The sequence below is a fragment of the Strigops habroptila genome, chromosome 12 (genome assembly GCF_004027225.2).
Source record: "Strigops habroptila isolate Jane chromosome 12, bStrHab1.2.pri, whole genome shotgun sequence".
Lineage (NCBI taxonomy): Eukaryota > Metazoa > Chordata > Aves > Psittaciformes > Psittacidae > Strigops > Strigops habroptila.
Window position 1 is genome coordinate 26494559 of NC_044288.2, and position 24281 is coordinate 26518839.

The 24281-nt window shown below is 37.1% G+C and overlaps 1 long non-coding RNA gene across 1 annotated transcript; it reads left to right on the plus strand.

The window, feature by feature from the left end:
- The first annotated feature begins 1206 nt into the window (after positions 1-1206).
- LOC115615901 lies at positions 1207-22500 on the plus strand. Its single transcript, XR_003994162.1, has 3 exons — positions 1207-1218; positions 5260-5263; positions 22410-22500. It is a non-coding gene; the product is annotated as an uncharacterized LOC115615901 (long non-coding RNA).
- Positions 22501-24281: the final 1781 nt, after the last annotated feature.

Sequence of the window (24281 nt, forward strand, 5' to 3'; positions counted from 1 at the left end):
CAAATATGAGGTTGAATTACCTAAGTAAGATTTGCAAAAATATTACTAGTAACAATATCAAGCATGTCTACTTACTAACATTGTGTAAAATAAGATGACATTCATACAGGTCGTAATGAACAAATGGCAATGATAACTGTACCTTATTTCCAAAGTGTAGTTTCCACTTCTCCAAACAGCACTGTGTTTTCCTTGTTTATGGAAAAGAGATAGTAGGGAACAATGGTCAGTGGGTGTATATCCTTAGATGCATTGTTTACAGTAATATTCATCTGGTGACTTTCAAGAAGGTGTACTGATTTATACCAGGTGAAGCTGAAGCTCCATATCCTCTTGTCAGATTAAAATTAGTTCAGCTGTGTCATTTTAACCAAGACACACCAGGAATACCACTATTACGCTATGGCAATACACAGTTATATTTGAAAGGGTTTCTCACATAATGTCTACCATAACCAATTGTTTTTATTGCTTAATAATTCTCAACATGTCAGTATTCAATTTTATTTGATTATGAATTGCTCTTCTTACAGGGGTGAAGAGCCACTGCTGGATTTCAGGTTTTCTTGTTTGTTTTTTAATTATCAGGATGTAGTTTTCAGACTACCCAACCTTCTGTTCTGCTTATGTTGTATGGGAGAGAGAAGGCTAATACAGATATTTTTGCTGAAAAATTTTAAATACAAGGGGTTGAATTATAAGCTTAGTTTTATTTAGTTACCACAGCTTGTGGATGGTGAGAAGGAAGGCTGCTGTTCTTGTTTGTGAGATGATCAAAAAAGAAATGGTAGTAAGTAAGCTCATAATCTGTTATTCTCATTACATAAGATAGTGAAGCCTGGTATGTTCAGTGAGTTGTGAAATATAAACTCCAGCAGATATAACAAAATAAGCTTTTTTTAAGACTATAGTTTCACTTTCCCATAACTATTTATAGTACATTCATGTGTTCTGGAAGACAAATGAAAGCACATAAAATAGTGTCTTATAGTTACGCTACACAACTTAAAAAAAAAAAAGGAAACCAGACTACTTTAGAATTCTGTTAAAATACTCTTCCTGAATGTTAATATATTCATGAATATATATGTAAACAGTCAGATGTCATGAACTATTTATAAAATGATAATACTTTACCAGGGAAATATCATCTTGATTATATTACCATGACATGCAATCTGATTAATTTATTTACTTAATAACCTGTTTTAGAATTAGGTACTTCAATTACAGTCATTACAATCCAAAACAACAGGTAAATAAAGACTAAATAAGATGCATGGGTCCTAACTGAAGCCTCAGCGATAGCAAACCCAAGCTCTCACCCCATGAAATGCCTGGGAAGTTCGTGGTTAGAGATGGGCTCTTCAGACTAGAAAGCCCTTCAAACACAGAAAGAGAGAAAAACTTTACAAGGCAACAGAGCAAGAAGCAAATTTCCTAATAACAAGACCAGAAATTCATTCACAAGATATAGCTGTGATGCCAAACACTCCTAAATGTGCTCTGGTGTAGTCTCTCAACATAGTTGTGTTTCCATGTTGACCGTATCACTGCTAGGTGTGCAGATGCGTATTCAAAGCTTTCTGCTGAACTTCGACAGTTTTATAATGTACTATATGTTATAACTCTAGAAAACCGTGCCAAAGAGACCATTATATTGTGGTGCTTGTTCCTTAGAGATATGGTCACACACTTCACAGACAACACAGCATCATTGCTATTTGAAAAAAGGGGAACTATAGGCTACTTTGGAAGTCAGGTGCAGCTCCAGAAAACGTAACATAATCTCTCTTCACTAATCTACCTGAAGCAAGGATTGTTTTCAATGTATTTGACTATGCACAATCTGAATTGAATGAAATTGAGAAATGTAAACAGGTATTTTCAGATAACTTCCACATCCGCATTTCAGAGTTCCCACTGTGAGTGGATTATCGAAGACAAGCAAAGAGACTCTCCATTTGGATAAAAATAAAATAAAATAAAACCAAACCACAAAATCCTGGGGATTTTAAAGCACTATTTTGGGCAGATAATCTTATCTCTACTATCCCATCTGTTTCACAAAGATTAATTCTTTACCAGCCTATACTAAAAATATACTATTTACATTTTGGGGAATTACACTTAAAAGTTCCACATATTGCAAGACACATGGAAGAAAACATGGTGTTACTTCTGTATTATGCTTTGTCATAGACTAATGGGAATGAAGAGAGATTTCAGACTTCTTAAAATGTTATTTATTTTTATTTAATATTTAGATAAATATCTTCCAATCTTATCATTATTTTAAAAATGAAATAAATGAAGATTGGAGACTGAAGCTAGGAACTACCAAAACTCATTGCAGTACTTGAGCACACTTGAGCATGCTTTCAGCTTAGTGGTAGCAATTTGTACAGAATCTTCAATTCTCTGACTAAACTGTACTTCACTAAATCATACTAAAGGATTAATGGGACAGTACACATTCTAGATGGTTCAAGTCATTGATCAAACTTCAGATGCATTTTATATGCTGTATATCTGATTATTTTCAAACTGGTTTGTTTGGGTTTGGGGTTTTCTTGTTTGGTTAGTTTGGGTTTGTTTTTTGTTTTGTGGGGTTTTTGTGTGTCCCCAAACAATATAAGAAATGTCAGCAAATAAAAAGCCTTTTATTTCTTTAAATACTTTTCAGGAAAAGGAAAGAAAAAGGCTTCTTATTAATATCCAGTCACTGTTTGGATACTTTTGATTAAAGACCATCAGATATCCCACAGTCTAAACCTCTTATGTTTCACTATTGCTCTTTATGTTTGAAAACCATGGCAATAAAACAGACAAGAAGTGTGGCTACACTAACATACCATGCACTCTTCAAAGGTACAAGGAAACTCTGCCTGAACAACTGCCACCCACATTTTCTTTCTGCTTCTCCTCTGAATTAAAAAAAACCCAATCAACTCAACAGTATTCTTGAAATAGAACTACACTATATATCACTAGAATTGCCTAATTAACCTGATTTTGGTAGACACACAGTAAATGAATGGACAAGTGAACAGAGAAGAGACAATGAGCACAAACTGAAACACAGGAAATTCCATTTAAATTCAAGATTTTGGGTGGTTGTTTTGTTTGGGTTTTTTTTGTTTGGATGAGGGGGTTTTTGTTTGTTTTTTTGTTTGGGGTTTTTTTTTTTGGTTTGGGTTTTTTTTATGAAAACAAGGGAGGAATATCTTCTAAAAAACCACACAATTTAAATATGCTCCAGGACACCTCTATATATAGACGACTTAGAGGTTACTCCACAATTCCATATCACAGAGGAAAACGAATGCAACAAGTTGTGCTCAAAGCTTGTAAAGCACACAGTGATTTCTGTCTCTTTAACAGAGGTCCTCAGTCAGACAAACGGTTAAGATCCTTAGAGAAATATGTTTCAAAATACTTCTGGGAAACAGATCTGTCACTGAAAGGATTAGACACTTCGTAAATCTATGCTTTGTGCTGCATTCTGCTACCATACTGCTGATAACATACTATACCATAAAATTCAAAGACAATACAGAAAAAAGCAACAAAGCTTCTAATTAAAAAGATGTTCAGTGACTGAACATCAGAATGCCTTTTCTTCTTTTCTTATTTCAAGAAAAATTAATTTTCATGCATATCATACTGTTCACGCATAAGTGAACACAGTTCAGTTTCTGGATGGAGTAAGGGTTTGGGGTTCTTCTGTTTGGGGGATTTTTGTAGGGTGTTTTTGCCCTCAAGCCCCCTTTTTTTTTTAATACATGAAATACAGAAGATATTCCTGATTCTAAATTCCTGAAGCTCAATTTTTAGGTGAGCTGGGAACTTAAGTGTAACTTCAGCTGTGCCAACCGCTGTAATAGAAATAGTATCTACAGAACTTATGGCATTACACATCTGAAGTACTCTTCTCCACAGATGAGATCACTCAAAACCACCCTACATCTCAAGTCCATGCTATATACTATTTTAAAAATTAAAAGACAAGTTATTATTATTGTTATGTCCCTGATAAGCGCACTAACTTTTTTTTTCAGTATTGGTTCAAAATGGCCTGCTAAACTAGGATTATTAGTTACATAGTCTGTATTTAATCAAGCATGAGAAGGAAATCTTTGTGACTTAGGCAATGAGTATTAAGTAATGTTCCGGAAAACAGGGGACATGGAGGATGATCAGGAGTTGGAGCACCTCCTGTATGAAGACAGGCTGAGAACACTGGGGCTTTTCAGCCCGGAGAAGAGAAGCTGCTTGGAGACCTCAGAGCAGCCTTCCAGTATCTGAAGGGGGCTACAAGGATGCTGGGGAGGGACTCTTCATTAGGGCCTGTAGTGATAGGACAAGGGGTGATGGCTTCAAACTTAAATAGGAGATGTTCAGGTTAGATATAAGGAAGAAGTTCTTTACAGTAAGGGTGGTGAGGCACTGAAACAGGTTGCCCAAAGAAGTGGTGAATGCTCCATCCCTAGCAGTGCTCAAGACCAGGCTGGACAGAGTCTTGGGCAATATGGCCTAGTGTGAGGCGTCCCTGCCTATGGCAGGAGGGACCGGAGCTGGATGATCTTAAGGTCCTTTCTAATCCTATCCATTCTATGACTCTATGATTCTAAGATGAATGGCCAATTATTGGTGAGAAATAACAACAATAATTGATGAAAATAAATACAGGAATGGGTGATCTGTAAAATAATGGTCAATATTAAATAAATACTGTAGTGATAACTGAGATTGTTATTACCAAGCCTGTGTTAAAGCTAACAAAATATTCCTTTGGATGGTTTGCTCCAGTCTGCTACAAATTTTACCTTTAGCCAAGAGAAAGCAACTAAGAGTTTATAAATAACACTCTATGTAAATTCAGCACCACAAGTAAATTCCTTCATTCTTTTTTACAACAGAGTGTGTGCATGTAACACAGGGTAATCTAGAGAGATCCCCAATTAATAAGTCTCACACATTTTGGAAGACAGAAGATTAATGTTCGTCTTGCGAAGTAGTGCGATGTGTTTGCCTTCTACTTTCACTATTTACTTTATAAAGAACGACAGTTCAGTATGATTCTGGACTATACCTCAATCTGAGTGTGTCAGTACTCACACAAACGGTACTTAATACTCTTTTCCACTATAAGACAGAAATGTGCTGGAGCACTTAGCTGAACTGGGGCCAATATATGGCAATCAGTAACAGATCTTCTCATCAGTACAGCCCATTAATAAAAAAGTACCAAAGTAGAATGGTAAGTATATTACCCTGCTGCTGTGCATTATTAGCAGATTTGGGTTACAGGGAAGACTCTTGGAAAATTAAAAAGAATAAACATGGCTACAGCCTAGATACAGATCAGAGGAAAAGGAACACAGGCCACCTGCCAGAAAGTATTACTTCTCTTTAAACAGTTTACCTTTCTGGTTAAAATTCCATGGCATGGGCATTCTATTAACTATTTCTTCAAAATGCTCTTGTCATGACCACATTATTAAATACAGAGGTGTATGTAAGAAGACTCATTTTAAAGTGCAAAATAGACATCCGTGAGGCTTGATTCCAAGGTACTGAAAAAGATACAGCTGATGTCTCAAATACTCTTTTAGAGAATACAGCTCCAACAATAGATTTGGATACTCTGCTGATGGCTCCTGAATTAAGAATTTAGAATGCAATTTTTAAAAGACCCTGAAAGTTAGATATCCAATTCAAAAGAAACAGTGGAATACACCAGTAATAACCTTTTGCATTAAAAGACCCTACATTTCAAAAAGAGTTAAGACTGCAGTTTGAGATTTTAATGACACCTAATACTACTTAAAGAAAACATTTCTAAGGTTCATTCACATCACATCAAAATTGGTGAATGTGTTAAGTGTAGCTTTCAGATAAAGCAAACATGTTTCCACTATTAGAAAGAACTAATATTACTTATAATGAAATTTAACAGATGAAAGACTCCAGTAAATTTTGTTTAAAGCGTTGCCCTAAATTTAACAGTAAATTCTCACAAGAACCATTTTTAGAAAAGCAGAACTATGACAGGACAAGAGGGTAATAGAGTGTGCCTAATTCATTCCAATTCACAGAGTAATGCATTTCTATTCACACAGTGATGCATTCTGTTTTCCAACATGAGAATCCAATCTACTTGATGTTTAGTAGAGTTGAAACAAAATCAGAGCAGCAAAAACCTGACATTGTCTATTTTGCTAAATAGAGAAGTACTTAAAACATGGCTTTTCTCTGTTTTTGAATACTGTTGGGCTTTATTTATCAAAACACACATTATGACAGTAGATCTAAAGTATTCACAAGAAATACCAATATTCAGCTGTACCTCTCTTTCATTTGATAAATATGGTTTAGTTTGTTATACACTTACACCTTGGAAAGCTATTAATCTGTGACATCTGTGGACTTGTCACAGAGATTTTTTTTTTTTTTAGTTTTGTTTCTTCTGAGATTTCAATACATTCCTGTTTGTTGTGATGTCTAGGGGCTAATCAATATTCATAATAAAAACTCAAACAAAAAAAAAAAGTGGGTTACTTTGAATTTTAACAAATTCATAAAGAAGCCAAATTTAGATTATAGTTCTGCCTGTGTAATACTATGAAGTCTTTAGTAATAATAGTAGAAACCAGAAGTACAAGTAGCACATTTTTAATGGCACTGATCTCTTAAATGCTTTTTCTTTTCGTTTTTTTTTAATTTATTTTCTGAAAAGAAAAGAAATATTTGAAACTGTTATTATTTCAGATCTACTATGCAAGAGTATATTGTAGCATTATTTGATACAGCAAATAAAGCCAGTAAAACTGTTTTGAAGAATGTTGGTGACATGAATTTTCCATGGGACCCTGGGTTCTAAATGTTTAGGTGCTGTTGCATATTCTTCCTCTAATTGTTTGCCATGTAGAAAATACCATGGGGTTTAATAACCATCCACTAAAACTTTGCATGCCCATGTAAGTAAATTAAGTTTCTATTGACCGAGCTACTCTAAAGATCAATATAATATAGCTCCAAGCTGCCTATATAATGCTCTTCAAAGTTATCTGCTGAGTAATTTCCCATCTGTCCTTTTGCATGCCAAAAATAACATATCTGGTTAGTATTTAACATACTTTATTAACAAGTATAAGTAGTCTTTCACTATACACAGATACTTCTTAGAGCATAAATACACATTGTTGATATCTTATAATCTCGCTCTTCCAAGTCCATGTGTGGCATTAGAACTGAGCGATTTACAACTTCTTCAACTGTGTATTAGTGATTATGAATACATATTGAAGACCTTGAAAGACAACACAATTTTGATAAACAAGATCGAAAGATGGACAGAGGTGGAATCATATGTTCATTGTGGAATTAACTCATTCCCACAAAAACAAAGATGTCTGTCAGTGAATTCAAATGAGAATTTACACCTCCTGTTTCTGTATATGCCTATTGTAAAAGCATATTTGCTGTATTATGATGCAAGAGATGAACTGGGGAAGTGACGTTTCTTTCTAAGTGGTGTTTCTAGATCTCCATATTTTTTTACAATGATGTTAGACTGAATACAAGGACTAAAGGAAAGCAATTCTAAGGAAATACATTGCCTTATTTTATTTATTCATTTCTTAAGTATTATAGTTTTCTCCTGTGTTGCAAGTTAGAAGTCAATTTCCACATAAAATAAGATGAAATTTTGTCATTTAACTTCACTATCATAATTTACTCATTAGATGAATGTGCACTCAAACCAATTTCAATCTTAAATAAATCCAGCTCAGCACCAATAAGATATCATTTACATAGCAATACACCCAGAATATCTTTCAATTAGAACACTGAGCTTGCTTGACCTTAAACTATCCTATCTTGGGTCACAGAAGTGACTAAAATGCTGAAATTCACCTTGAATATTACTACATTACTAGCCCTTTTTTATGACCTGACATTTTAACAGTACAATCTAAATGCTATCAGTTAGTATTAGTGAAAGTATATCCTTGATCTGCACTTATTTTAGTTCACTAAAGGTCCCATTTGTTTTTATTGAGGTTAATGGATCTGTGAACACAGATCCATTAACCACAGAATTTTTAAATGTTAAATCAGCAGCTTTAAATAACTGTTAACATGAGGCAGCAATTACTGATACCGTAATACCAACTGGAGGGCAAAGTTTGGAGCATTGACTCCTGAGAATATGTTAAAAACCCAAATTCCTTTATTAGTAAGATTAAAAAAAAACACCCCAACAATATAAAGCTGAATGTTCTCTGGAGCTACAAGCAATAAAATTAAAACAGAACCATGCAGCATTTAACTGAGGCTTACATATCTGCTAATTCATCTGTTATTCTTGCTTTGAATGACTGTCTTAATGTAAAAACTGCACCTGCAAAGTGATGATTTACACACTCACCCAGTGGGTATTATTACTTTCAAAATTAACATGTCATGACCACCAGTTATGAAAGCAAGTTTGTTATCCCCAAAATGGTGATTATATAGTGTTTGAATAGCTTGACATTCAGAATCAGAGTTTATTGTAGACCAGCTATCTAATATCCATGGCAATTGCTATAGGGAAGAACTGCTCTCAAGGAAGTCGGTAGGAGCTTTGTAATTAGTAATAACAGTGCTGTGCAGCTAAGGAAGCTATAAGATTCTTGAATAGTGATCTGGGAACATCCCATCACAGACTCCTCCTGCCCTCCACAAGAAGAGAGAAGGGAGTTGCCACAAAATACACACTTATGATTAGATGGGAGTATTTTGAATTTAATGACAAGGTAGTCTTTAAAGGAATGAACCTGCTTTTTAGTTACTAGAAATCTCATCTTTTATTCTGCTACCAGGCTGTGTTGACTTGATAATAAACCCAAAGAGATTAATGGCTTTTCCTAGAGACACATATTGAGTCAATGCGGAGTTTTTTTCAGATTAGATCTGTGCAACCTACTTAACTGAAGTTATAAACATCATGGTCCATGGGCCAGACCACAGTGGTAGACCCACAGACTATCTGCAGCCCTCACAAAGGAGGACACATATAAAGGCAGTGTAAGAACTGACCAAGGCTGTTGTATGTGGGAAGTGCATAAAATGCCACTGAGCAGACACCTGGGGGACCGTGGATATATGTCTGTCCTTTATTGTCATGGATTGAATCTGTATTTACAATTATTGGAACTGCTTAAAATGTGCCCTGGTTTTTAAAAGGCTGGTTCCATCCAAACTGTTATGCCTTAGAATAAGAAAAAACAATGAGCTCTGATGTTTATTCATTCTAAATTTATGGGACCCCTGTTTGTCAATCTGCTGCCAAAATTGACAGTAGATTAGAAAAAAGAGTCTTTCAGATTCTTGCCTGCCTGAAATTCCAATGACATTAAGTTAAGACTATTGTAATTCCACTCTATTTATTACATTGCTAACAACTTGTCACCTCAGGGATAATGGTATTTGCAGAGCTTAAGTCAGGTTTTTTTCTACTCCATTTTAAATAAAGCAATCTCTATCTTAAGATTAAATTGAGGTACAGCATAAAAAAAAAGGGTATATTTTAAACAATCTCTCAGACCTTGCGGAGAGTGAGATGCTAAGCTCATAATTTAATATGCAATAACACAGACATCAAATACAGTAGATAATATAAAGAGCAGAATTTCTAACATACTTTAAAGGATACACATCAACAGGCCAAAATGTATGTTTACCGGTTCAATGTACTTTTATGAACTGCAAATGCTCCTAAACATAAAAAGGAGGAGTATAGAGAAATTAATTGTCAGCAAACGGCATCTCCACATTCTCCTATTACATCTAGCACAATCAGTGACCTGCCTTCTAATATCAATGGGGCAGGAAGGCCAGAAGGGCTGCATAGGTGGATAACAGCTGCTGAGAAAACTCAAATGGAAAAAAGAAACTTATAGAAGGCGGAAGCAAGGACAGCTTGCCTGGGAAGAATACAGGGACATTGTTCAGGAAGCTAGGGATCAGGTCAGGAAATCTAAGGCCCAGATAGAATTGAGTCTGGCCAGGGATGTCAAGGGTAACAGGAAAGGCTTCCATAGGTATGTTGCCACCAAGAGAAACTCTAGGGATAATGTGGGTCTTCTCCAGGATGAAACGGGAGAACTGGCTGCCCTGGATTTGGAGAAGGCTGAGGTTCTCAATGACTTCTTTGCCTCAGTCTTCGCTGGCAAATGCTCTGACCACGCCGCCCAAGTCTTGTAAGGCAGGGAGGAGAGGATCAAGTTCGAGATCATCTTAAGAACCTGAACGTGCACAAGCCCATGGGACCTGATGAAATCCCTCCTCAGGTCCTCAAGGAGCTGGTGGATGAAGTTGCTAAGCCACTGTCCCTCATATTTGAAAAATCATGGCAGTCAGATGAAGTTCCCAACAACTGGAAAAAGGGAAATATAGCCCCTATTTTTGAAAGGGGAAAATGGAAGACCCAGGAAACTACAGACCAGTCAGTCTCACCTCTGTGCCTGGCAGGATCATGGAGCAGATTCTCCTGGAGAGCATGCTGAGGCACATGAAAATCAACGAGGTGGTTGGTGACAGCCAACATGGCTTCACTAAGGGCAAATCCTGCCTGATGTACTTGTGCATGTTTATATGAGGAGAATGTTTCCAGGCAAATTCTTGTGCTGGAAACATTCTGTATCTGGTCTCATAGGTTTGTTCTGAACCCCTCTGCCACTGATTTAATTCAGCCCATACAGCATATGTTTCATCTTATGCCAGATTTATAACATTTCATATATTAGTCAATCAGGCCAACAGTACTTTGCATTATATCGTCAGGTCCTTACATTTGTTTCTTGTAGTGAGTCACCCTTTCAAAGCTGTTGTCCTGGTTTCAGCTGGGACAGAGTTAATTTTCTTCCTCGTAGCTGTGGTTTTTATTTAGTCTGAGAATGTTGATAACACACTGATGTTTTAGTCGGTGCTGAGCTCTGCTTACCCTAAGCCAAGGACTATTCAGTTTCTCATAGTGCCCTGACAGCAAGGAGCTGGGGGGGGCACAAGGAAGAGACACAGCCAGGGCAGCTGACCCCAGTTGGCCCAAGGAATATTCTGTATTACAGATCACCATGCTTAATATAGAAACTGAGGGAGTCGGCCTGGAACCACCAATCACTGCTCAGGGATGGGCTGGGCATCGGCCAGTGGGTGGTGAGCAATTGTATTGTGCATGACTTGTGTTGCTTGGCTTTTATGCCTCTCTCTCTTTTCCTATTATTATCATTGTTACTGTTATTATTATATTTTACACCGCCTACTCCCTCAATTACTAAACTGTTCTTACCTCAGCCCCCAGGTTTTACCTGTTCCTGATTCTCCTTCCCATCCCAGCCTCAGGGAGTGAGTGAGCAGCTGCGTGGTACTTAGTTTCCAGCTAGGGTTAAGCCACAACTGCTGCCCAAAAGACTGCTGTCTCCCACAGTGAAAACTTTTGATTTTATTATTATGCAATGTCAGGCATGGGATTGGCCTAATAACAATGGTATACAACTCACCTGACAGCACTGCACAGCCCTGTACAGTGGGTCATACTAGGAAATGTAGATTAATTACTTATGTGAGCTTCACAGTCTAGGGCACATCCAGCTAAACAAACTACAGTACAAATACAAAATAAAGACATTTGTTAGCTTGGTACATATCCTTTGAAGCAAATATTTGTCAATCCTTCTAATGAACACAATAAAGTAATTAAGAAAACCCCATATAATACCTATCCCTTCCACTATCATCTTACAGAGATAAGACACAGCAATACTTTTCTGAGAACATGGGCTGCTTTCTGCTAGAAGCTCTGTGCCCAACTTCATCACAGAAGAATAAACAGGGGTGGAAGAGATATTTGCTGTTTTTCAATCTTTTCCGTTAGCTGGCCATAGAGGGGAACCTTTTGAATTTTCACTATTTATGAAACATTGTCTGCATACTAATCTAATAGTTTCATATCGGAGGAAAGCATCCATTTAAGAAACGCTTTCTCTCTTAGGGAAAAAAGTAGCAAACCACAACACAAGTCAGTTGTTTGCTTACCAGCAGTCTGCTATATGGACATTCACTGCATGTCTTCATAAAAGTGCATACCTGCAGGCTCATATATAGCACTCATAAAGCACTGTTACTGCTTTATGTAGTAAACAGTAACAGCCTCTCTTCAGTCTCAGTAAAATCCCTATGGTTTTTTTTTCATTTAAAAACACAACTAGCAATAATAAAAAAATCAAGATAAAACCTTTAAATCTTATTGAAGCCTCATTAAATCAAGATAGTATTTATCAGATAGGACCATTCTCCCAAACACAAGCAAAATCTACAGCTCAACTCAGTGTACATGATTTAATTAGCAACTTGACTAAGTGCAGGTGGTTGGCTGACACTTCTCTTTATCTGTTCTCTCAAGGTGCCTGCTGTGCTGTCACATGATTTCTTACTGTTAATCCCTAACCCTGAAAGAACATTTGTTTACTTTACCGAACAAGTCAACAGCTACAAAAAAAAAAAAAAATGGAGAATGAAGAGGAATACTTCAAGATTTGTGTCATATTAAAATTGAAAGCCAAAAGGATATGCTTCATGAATGTCTCTAACCTACAAGCTTCAGACCCACATCATATTCTATTATACAGCTAATTAACAACTAACGATAATTATTTCAGCCACTTTGTGCTCAGGCAGCCAAGAAGGCCAACTGCATCCTGGCTTATATCAGTAATAGTGTGGCCAGCAGGAGTAGGGAAATGATCATCCCCCTGTACTGGGCACTAGTGAGACCTGTGTTCAGTTCTGGGCCCTTCACTACCAGACAGACATTGAGGTGCTGGAGTGGGGCCAGAGAAGGGCAATGGAGCTGGTGAAGAGTCTAGAGAATGAGTCCTATAAGGAGCAGCTGCAGGAATTGGGGTTATTTGGCCTGGAGAAAAGGAGGGTCAGGACACACCTTTTTACTCATCAAAGCTACCTGAAAGGAGGTTGTAGCAAGGTGGGTATCAGTTTTTTCTCCTAAGTAACAAGTGATAGGACAAGAGAAAATTGCCTCAAGTTGTACCAGGGGAGGCTTAGATTAGCTATTTGGAAAAACGTCTTCACCAAAAAGGTTTTGGAACCTTCACCAAGGCATTGGAACAGGCTGCCCTGGGAAGTGGTGGAGTTACCATCCCTGGAGGTATTTAAAACACACATAGATGAGGCACTGAGGGACGTGGTTTAGTGGAGGGCTTGGTAGTGCTGGATTAAGGGTTGGACTCAATGATCTTAAAGGTTTTTTCAACCTAAATGATTCTATGATTTCTGTGTCTCTATAAGAAAGAAACAAAGAAATAAACAGGAACATGTCCAGGTATTTTTGTTGTTGTATTTCAAAATCTCCCCTCCCTCTTCACATGCAAAAACAGTTGTGTTTGTGCCTCAACCCTTAAAAGGATAACATCATCAGTCTGTATTCCTCAGAGCAGAGAAAAGCTATAGAGTAATTTCAGAATACATTTTATTTAGGTAGCCCTTTTCCAAAATAAACACTGAAGCTTATCATTCAGTTTAATGCAGATTTGTGAACAATACTGACATAAAATTATAGTTGCTATAAAATCTTACCAATATGGTCTTTGAACATTTGTCTAAATATCAATTTGATATAGACTGAAATTGGAGGCAGTCTCAGCTGAAACCATTTGTCAAACTACGTACAAATAGGAATATTGGAGTATATATATTGAAACTACACATAATAATAAGCTGAAAATACCTGATGTCAAACCAGTACCTCCTACACATCATCACAGAATCCCAGACTGATTTGGGCTGGAAGGGACCTTAAAGCTCATCCAGTTCCAACCCCCTGCCACAGGCAGGGACACCTTCCACCAGACCAGGTTGCTCCAAGCCCCGTCCAAACTGGCCTTGAACACTGCCAGGGATGGGGCAGCCACAGCTTCTCTGAGCACCCTGTGCCAACGCCTCAGCACCCTCACAGGGAAGAGCTTCTTCTTTATTAAAACTAAGGAAAAGAAAAAGATTTCTATGCAGGAAATTTCTTCAATCCCCTTTATATCTCTCCCCTTTATATCTCCTTCCCAGCCCCAGAACAGAAAGTAACACTTCTGTGATAATGAATAAACCAAGGAAATCAAACCTATTACATAACCACTTGCTGTTCAACGTTATCTGTAATTAAGTTAAACTGGAATGGAAGTCTGTTCCTTCACAAAACTCCCCCTTATTACCCTCCACCCCAATCAACTAAAGCACAGTACTAAAGTTATTCTGTGACTGGGGAATCTATCGATCTTGAATCATGAGCAAACTTTTAATTTTTTTTTTTTTTTGCCCATTTTACAACTAACAATCCATGTAACCAAGCTATACAGACCTAGGAATCTGAAGAATTTGGGTGTTGTGCTTTTTCTTGCTGATGATGTATCAACTCTGCAGCTTCAAGTAAATAAATCCTTAGTCTTACAGAGAGTTTTCAACAGGTTATACGAATTTCTGGACTAAAAAACATACTGAAGAAAATTAACCAAAAAATAGGAAGTATGAAAAAAAAGTCAAAATAAGAACATAAAATTACAATGCAATCCTAACGTAAAATAAAATATCTTTCAGAGCAATCCTCTTTCTACTTGTAGCAGAAGAGTAACAAAAAATTTACCTAATTTCATGTACATGTAATCACAAGTTTCTAATTACTTTTATATAGTAACTGCCACAACCAGCTTTGACTCTCAGACCTATTGGGACCAGCAATTTGTAATGAACTCAGCTTTCATTTTTCAGATGCCAAGGAAAGGAAGAAACAGAATTCCTGCTGCTCAAAGCTTGCAGGCAAGTGACATCAATTCTCCTGTATTACTTCACTACAGATAGACTCTTAGTTTAATAAGCCACAGACTCGTCATTACCAAGTTCTGTCATTTTAGGTTGCGGATACACGAGGAAGATCAGAGCATTCCCATCCGCCACTGTCTCATCTCAACACCCTTCACCCCAAGAGAGCGTGGGAGAGGTCTATTTTACAATCTCTGAGAAAATGGAGTACCTTTTCAATCTCTGCCAACTGTAACAGAAATGGTCTTGAAATGGAGCCTCTGGAAGGAGCTTCCCTATCTGCAGCTTGTAATTTTCAGGAACTGTCCTTCCTCTCAAATGCAGCATCTTGCACTCGATACTGATGTGAGGAATAGGCTTCAGCTTACATGGAACAGGAAGGCTATCGAGACTAAGTTCACGCAACAGTATAGACCCCTTTTATCATATATACATACACGTCTCCGGATTATCAATGTTACCCATATTATGTCCACATGTGCATATAAACATGTATATACTAACACACACACACTCTATATTCATAATGCTTACTAGGTTTAATCATGATCCATTAGAAAGATTTTTTTTTTCATAACAACATGGATAATTGGATATTTATGGATTAAATTAGGTCAGGCTTTATTACAAAAATCAGTTAGACATACAAGAATATTTAAATAGATATATTTAAAATGTTTTTGATAACATTGAGGATTAGGAAATAAAAGTGAAGTAATGAGCCTGTTCTGAATGGAAAAGATTCCATTCTATTGAAACTGATTCCATTCCACTGAAAGCAAAGGAAAGGGACAACAGCTTTATATGGAATTTTCTTGCTGTAACCATTTTTTCCAGTCCATATGTAAAGCACCTAATCTTTTCAACTCTAGACATACTTCTAATAAAATGATTCAGCCATGATGCTCTAATTCATAGACCTAGACGCTTTTGGTAGATGTGGCACTCCTATTGCAACTTAATAGGTAATTGTTAGAAAGGATATTCTCTACTTTCTTTCTCTGATAGTGTTAAACATGTATTGACAGGATGCCTGTCAGTGCTGCTCAATGTTTGGCACTTAGGAGAAGTTCAATTAACCAACCTTTCGTCTGTCTGTTCACATAAGATACAGCTTTACTTTCCTGTGGCTAATTGCTAAGCCAGAGTACATACCCATTCTGCAATTCTAAAGCTTGGCCATTGACTTGGGAGCATTAAGGACAGTATGCTGCTGCAAAGAGCTGGCAGAGATAACCTGAATAACATTTCACACCAGCTTCTTGTCCTCTCCATCTGGAAGTTTTTGTCCACAGAGGCTAGAACAACATGCATGCCTGATTTACAGGACTACCTGCACATCTGCACTCAGTGAATTTAACACATCGTACTTAATCCTGAAAGCATGTGGGTACCATATTTTCTAGCACGAATTAAAAACATTCACGTTTTATATGAAGATAAAAGCCTATTCATACTTCTAAGCCAACTAAAATGTTGACTCAGTGCTCAGAGGTTAACGTGGTTGGGACCTTAGAAGTGGATACTTCTGGTGGAAATGTGGATGGCAGACAAAGAATTAATAAATTATCTTAATCTGTCTTCGTTTACAAATATACAATCCCCGCAGATGATTTTGAACAGAAAGTAGCATAATTCAAGCATACACAAAGTGATTATCAGCCAAAACATTAATCAGCAGTTTCTTCTTGGACAATTCCCTGCACGTCTTTGTTCTGCAGAGAGCAGACAATTCTCTGAACAGCTCCATTTATACTGCGCTCTGTATACTTTTGCTCAGAGTTCCAAAATATAGCTAAACCCCGATTCTTCAATCACATTCAAGATAAGTCTTAAATAGCCTCAAACGCCATGTTTTGCTCGACAAAGAAGGTGCAGGAGAAGTTTTCTAGTTTCAAATTTAATTTAGCAGACTTACATGGTAGGTAGCATTCTGCTGAAAGTGCCAGCATCTGAAAACAATTGACTTAATGTGGTTCTTCATTTCTACGTTAGAAATGGACTCAGTAAGTGTTCCTACCAATGTAGCTCTGGACAAAAACAATCCTGAAAACTTGAGTAAAATTGAGAAATCAGGGGAAAAATAGAACAAACCCAGTAATTTATAACTAATTAAAATAATATGATGCTATTGTAATGCTTGAATTAAAGGGTTTGTGATTCAGGGTTTTCAGCCTGGATTGGCTTCAATTATAGAAGCCACCAGAGCTTCCAAGGCTGAGAGTTTCTTGACCTTGGTCAAATTAGAAATGTAATTTTAGGAGCTAGAGTGAGTACAGGTTATCAGATGTCTAGAATTGTCCTGAAAACAAAACCCCTAGAGGTATCCTTTCACTGCTCCTTTTAAAGTATGTAGCTAAAATAAATCAGGCAACCTTAACCTAGACGTGGCAAAAAGCACTGAGAGGACAATGCTACTGAGCATATTCCCAAATACAGCAAAAATAGTTTTAAAAAGCAGAAAGACCTATTCATTTACCTCAAAAGCATGTGTAAAGAAGATGACTTATGACCACAAAAGTAATATTTTTATTTTTCTCCTCCTTAAAATTCACCTAAAGCACCCAAAAACCTCTCTAATATCACTAAATACACGATTTTCGTCTTTTTTTACCCTCTTTTTCATTGTTGACACCAACAAATATTTTACAGTAATACCAAGTTTAGGACATCATTGAACTACACCTTTCAGGAAGATACAGTAAAAACTACTCTCTGCTGCTGTGATCGTATACTCCAAATAAACAAGCCAGGAAGTTAAAGGACAGAAAAAATCCACTTTGCATTTTGAAATCTAAGTTGGCAGATAAATGTTACAAAGTTCACATAAAAAGGCAGTAAGAGGGGTCAAAAGATATCTCAGCCTTCACCATACCTTAAAATGTAATATTTCAAGGGAAAAAGTCTGAGAAAATAAAGTACAGCTTTATAGTTGCATTTAGGTTATAAGAACATATCGCCTCCCTTCACAAAACCTGCATCAAGACTGAACCACTGTTGCTGGTTATGATAAGAGAAATTAAATAGAAGTGAAATCCTTCAAAACTAACACATTTATGTTCTCTTTGGTGAGAAAGAAGGAAATTTGTGTCATTTAATCTTGACTGCAGACTTCCCTACTCCAAAATTTTCTCATTTCACTGAAGCACCTGTTGCTTGAAGCAATCTTGTCATTATGCTTTAACAACTAACTTTTATCCATTTAACAGCAGGAAATCATTTTAGCAAATCTGTATTTTAGCTATCAAGGAGAGTACTATGTAGTGTGAACATTAATCTAGCATGAAAAATGTTTTCTAAAACAAGTGACATACTCCTCTTTAAAAATTTTATCAGCATTTCCCCTTGTCATAGAAACAATTGCACTCACCTCTACGGAACTTGTAGCAGTGAGTTACGTGTGGGGTTTTTCCATTACCTCTAGCCATTAAAATGAGTCAAATCTTTCACAATTCAGTATCACTGAAGTATTAGCTCATGTCCCCAGTACTTTTTTCATCAGGTTGAAAGATACAACCTTCAGCTTTTCAGACATAATGGTACAGGCTAAGATTGCTGTCATTTACATTTCATTTGCACTTAATGCAAGCTAGAAATAAATGCAATACAAGTTGAAATCATTGTTAAGTATCTAGAACATTTGCTACAATTCCACCGGAAGCACCAGCAGCGATTGGAGGAGAACATACTAAATGCTGTCGTCACAGATCTTCTGTCTCTGTACATCTCTTTTCTTGTACAGTTAACCTATGTTGTAGTACAAGGACAAGTAGTATGTGAGGACAAGATTACAACTCATGTGAATAGAAGACTCTTTCTTTCCATAAACATGTAGAAATAATTCCACTGAAGTTCTACTAGAACATCCAGAAAACAGCATCAGGTGCTACAGGAAAAGTAACTTTCCAAAGATTTCACAGCAGCACTTGTTTACCACTGAAAGGTAATCCTGACAGCCACATATCACGCTTACTTTTGCTTTTTGTTATGTAAATAACATTGTCTCCAAATTCATATATGTCACGAATCACAAAATTTCTTGTTAGAGACTGTTACACAGTGGATAGGGTGACAGAACCATATGGCATAGTAAATGATTTAAAAATGCTGCTTAGGTTGAAATGAAAGAAATTTTACAAAATTGGTGCTATGGGGAGTGTAGAGCATCTTCAAGTGACAGCAGAGTCTGCTCGATGTGTAAAATCATTCTTATGTCAATTGTCTGGATACAGCAGGAACTGAAAGTCCACTGTCTATTTGATTTTTTTTTCCCTGAAACAAGAGGATCTTCTATATGCTCAATGTCTCCCAGAGGGTGCAGGGGTTAAAAAAAAGAAGTTTGCAATAGAAAGGAAATCTCAAATTGCTGCCACTTATTTGTTTCCCAATTCCCATTTGTTCTCTGAATAAATCTGAACTACTCACAAAAAGAATAATACAATTGAAATTGATATCAAGTTAACGCTACAAAATTACAGTAGCTATCTATTAATAGTGTATTTGTAACTGTACTATTCCCCGTTAGCCTGTATTTTAGCAATTATGCGAATTAAGTTGTATATATTCAATTATTTGCTTTGTTTTAAAACAATACTATATTAGTTTAGTTGATTATTCATACATGTATGCTTGGCAGATTAATTTGTTCCAAGCTCTTTTTGGAAGAAGTTGAGGCTCTGTTTTGTGATACACACAACTACAGAACTGCCTAGAATCAAAGCTACCAAAATACTTTTTTTTCCCATCTAGGAAAAAGAAATCAGAAGAACTATACAAAGTAGACTAAGAATCCCAAAACAGTGGTACATAGTTTGACCACCCTTGGAGCTGGAAGAATACTTCATCTCCTAGGACTGCTAACTCCCAATCCAATAGTACCCCAGTATATTCTTTGCCTGGGTAGGATAACAATGAATAGGAAACATACCAGTTAACCAAATTCTGCTAGTTAATTAGAATCCTACGAGTTGCATAATAAAACCCCCCACATTCTTGAGATCGTGTATTTCCAAATATTAATTGAGAATAACTGAGTTACTGGAAAATGACTTCTACTTGCTCAGCTTTATTAATACACGTAATCATATTCCCAATTCTAAAAGTCACTATCCAAACCAGTATCAAGACAACTCAGCTGCAGAATCCAACTCCAGTGCAGAAATGTATTAGATGGATCATGAGAGGAAAAATGTATCATTAGATTAATTAGGCAATTATCATAATTCACAGCTGCTCTCTTTGACAACTGATTCAGTGGTTTTGCATTAATGAGGGATACTTTCTATACACTTTCTACAAATAGAAGTTTATAGAAACATTTGTTTCTTTGATGTTTGTCATGAAAGCTAATGAAAAAGGGACTGTACACTCAAACTAAGCTGCTATTCAAGAAGTATGATCAAAAGGTAGTTCTTACATCCATGCTTCTCTAACTAATATACTGCATTCAATAATTAATTGAGAATGCTTATGATGTCCACTTACTTCAGTAGTACTTTTTTTTAAAGCTTTATTGAAGACATGATTGGGCCCAATTTGATTTTTATAAACAGTATATTTTTCAAGCAGCTGAATTCAACAAAACAGGAGTATGTACAGCAGCTTATTAACAAAATGTCTGAAATATAGTAATGAAATGAGAACCTGATGCTCACAGTACTATTCAGATATAAGCTGAGATATGCCAGGTTATCACCTGTTCAGCGATCCTACTCAACTGTATCACTTGAGCTATGGGACAAAAATTTCTTGACTACTAGCATGCGGTTGCTTATCCAAATCATACTTCTTTGTACTTCTTGAGGTACAAAATAATCTTGTAAAGCCAAGAAATAGAACAGGATCTGTTCTATCTGTTCTACTATTTATGCCCTTGTAGAAGAATTCTTCAGTTTATTGTCCCTGGGGCAGTGAAATTTATGACTGGCTGAAGGCCAGTCCTCTCATCCACACAGGAACAAGCCAGGGCTTCTTTCATGTGGTAGCATGCAGTTTGCTAAGCAAACAGTACCCAAATCCTGATCACAACACCCCTCCTGTCCACTTTTGCACCCATGGACATCACTTGAGGCATGTAAGGCTGCAGCTACCACTGAACCAGGGTAGCTTCTTCCTAAGGCAGAATTTTCTTCTCTCCCTTTCCACCCCAGTACTCTCACAGAGCATTAAACTGGTTGTGCACAAGCATGTTACATTCATCTATTAGTCATAGTGCTACAGGTAATGTTTGAATGGCAGTATAAATGGCAATGGACATGGTCCAATGAAAAGTCATGCTACAGTGTATATGTGGAACACATAGACTATCCAAAGGGTCAGTAAAATATCCAAAGCAGGTCAGTAAACAGAAGATCAAAGCAATTTCCTACAGAAAACTGTTAGTCCTGAAACAAGTATGTAACAACAAAAAAAAAAAAAAAAAAAAAAAAAAAAGAAAAAAGTTCTGAAGGTTTGGGCAGTACTGCTTTGTTTCTGTCATTAGTATATTCTTATAGAAAATCATCACTGTAAGTTTTACAGAAATACTTGAGTTTACCTGCAATATTTTTGTAAAGTTTTATTCAAGTTTCAATTGGATCTTTTTGTTCCAACTCAAGGTAATTTCACATTTTTTATCTCAATATTTTTGTAAAGTTTTATTCAAGTTTCAATTGGAGCTTTTTGTTCCAACTCAAGGTAATTTCACTTTTTTTATCTTCTTGTACTGAGATAAAAAACACAATCAATTTTTCAATCAGTAAAGGCATGCCAGAAAAACCCCTGAACAAACCCAACCCATCACTAGAGGTTGCTTTCGTATGACTTTTCAATTGAGCATATTACAACTTCAAATACTTATCTTTTATTTTTCATTAAGTGCTGATGAGACGGACAATATCGGACTCCAAGCAACTCTGTAAGAGTTACAGTTGAAGACCTTTATTTGAATCATCTGCTCCAATATATATCCTTAAGCCCTGTTATCACATGCCTTAAGCATAGCTGATTGGTTACATTTTCTTTCCACGCACCATTCACGCGCTCTAAGCTAATACATGATTGGTTGGCTAGCTATACTGCGTTACCGCCCAGTTCCTGGTTATCGCAATTGTCCATCCTGTTTTTGTTCTTGCTTCGTTGCTTATCTTCCTCATTCCACGTCCTTATCTTCCTCATTCCACATCCTCAAGTGTCTTTAGATGCACTTCAGGGTCGGGCCTACGTGACTTCTGTCAAGTACACGACTCTTGCACAGGGTCTACTCCATTTCCATATAAGCATGCCCATTTTCTTCTAGAAAGGATCCCACAATTCCTCTTTTTTGTTTATCTTGCACTAACCAGACTGGCTTTATAACTTGTTGCATTTTTTGTACAGCACATTGGATTATACATGGTATAATAATGATCACCACCAATAACACACCCAGAATGATGATACTTTGCTTAAGCAACTCTTTGAGCCATCCTGTTATGCCCCATTTTCCTAGCCATTCATCCCATGGTGAACTTTGGACCTGTAGTAATTTCATGTTGTCACGCAAATTTTGTAAGCTGTTATGTATAGATTCTGAATGATCCGATAAGTTCATACAACACATTCCTTCAAAATCTTCACACCCATGTCCATGGGCCAGTAACAGAAAATCAACAGCAGCCCGATTTTGTAACGTGGCATGTTGAACACTATCCACATCAATGGCTAGACTAGATAAAATGGCCGATGTTATGTTTAGTTGGATGGAAGCCCAACAAGCCAAATGGTGTATGTCAGCCAGAGCCTTTCCTGCAGCTAATTGAGGCCATAAAAAGGCAGCTAAGAATCTGGCCGTATGGTCCCAGATATGTAGGTTAGGGTTACAGTTTGGTCCTAACTGAGTAAGGGATCGTCTACCGCGAAGACCTATCGTAGAACTATTTTTTATATCCTTTAATAAATTTTTCATAGTTGGGCTAAATAATGTCGATTTTCCCAAACAACACGGACCCCCAAATGCCATGGCTGGTATTCCTGGCCATGCACGATCTCCACATATGAGAAAGTAGCCTGGAGGCAGTTTTCTGTGGTTCGTATCATAGTATGGGCCATTAAAAACGCTGCCATTGCAATAGGCGGTGACATTTTGATAAATATCCAAGTTTGATGACACAGTGGTAGCGGTATAATTGGGGTTGGAAAATGATGCGAAAGTCACACATCCTGATGAGTTGTCAGAACCCAAGATTTGCAATTCCTGAAAAGGGATACTGGCTTGGTTCAGATTTTTTATAAACAAAAGATTGAGTATGCTAAAATTGCTAGAGGGAGAGGACCCACACATTGAATGCTCTGAATCGGCTATAGTGCTAAGCCCTGAATCAAGTGTAGTGCTATTTAATAATGCCTCGTTTCCCACAAATCCCTTGAAATCTGAAGGTACGAAGTATGGGATTCCAATAAGACATGTGTGAAATGGGTTCCCTACTTGCGTTAATGCTAAGCAAAACTCCATATTACCTGTTTGATTAGCCCATGTTAGTCACATATTTTGGTGAGTGTCAAAGGCTATATGCAAACTTGCTACTAGCGGCGCCACAAGCATCGTTATCACAATCGTAGTTGATATGATTTTCATTTTGTCTTTCATTTCCATGCAAATCTTTTTGTACACTTAATTTTGGTCTGTTCCCATCTATCGGATGGAACTTCCCATATGTATGGAACCAATAATGGACGGGAGCATTCAATGCCCCGTACAGTTATTAATTCTTTATTTTGATCCCTCGCCTGTCGTTGTAATTGTAACTCTGCATTATAGTAACGGTGGTTGGGGTATGGCTCGTGACCTGTAACTAACAGCAATCGCGCTAACTGTCTTACTTGCTGTGGCAATTGTTCTTCACATCTCCCACAATGGCTTTGACTTAGGGACGCACGAACCCAAGCCTTATGTTTACATTCAACACATTCATAAAGAATCCATGGTTCACACGATTGACATGTAGGATAAGTCTTACGATTAAGTTGGGGATTCATCAACAGCGTCTGTTGTTTGCTTCCATGGCTTTACCCACTTTGCTGGCACCCAGCGAGTTCCTTTATCTGTAATGACACAAGCGTAACCCCTTCCCCACGTTAGTAATCGCACAGGCCCTTCCCATTGTCCTGTGTATAGATCTTTTATTTGTACCTCACTTCTGCTTCTTGGCCTATTTGACCAACATCTGATTGAAGACCTCTTAGGTGTTTTATTATAGGAGGAACATCCTCATCCCTGGGTAAACTTAAAAAATTTAAGACATATACTGCCTTTTGTATTCTTTCATGTGGTATTAATCCTTCTTCTCCCCCTTTTTGTTTAGCAAGTTGGTGTTTGAGGGTTTGATTCATTCGTTCTATGATGGCTTGTCCTGTTGGGGAGTGTGGGATACCTGTGATATGCTTAA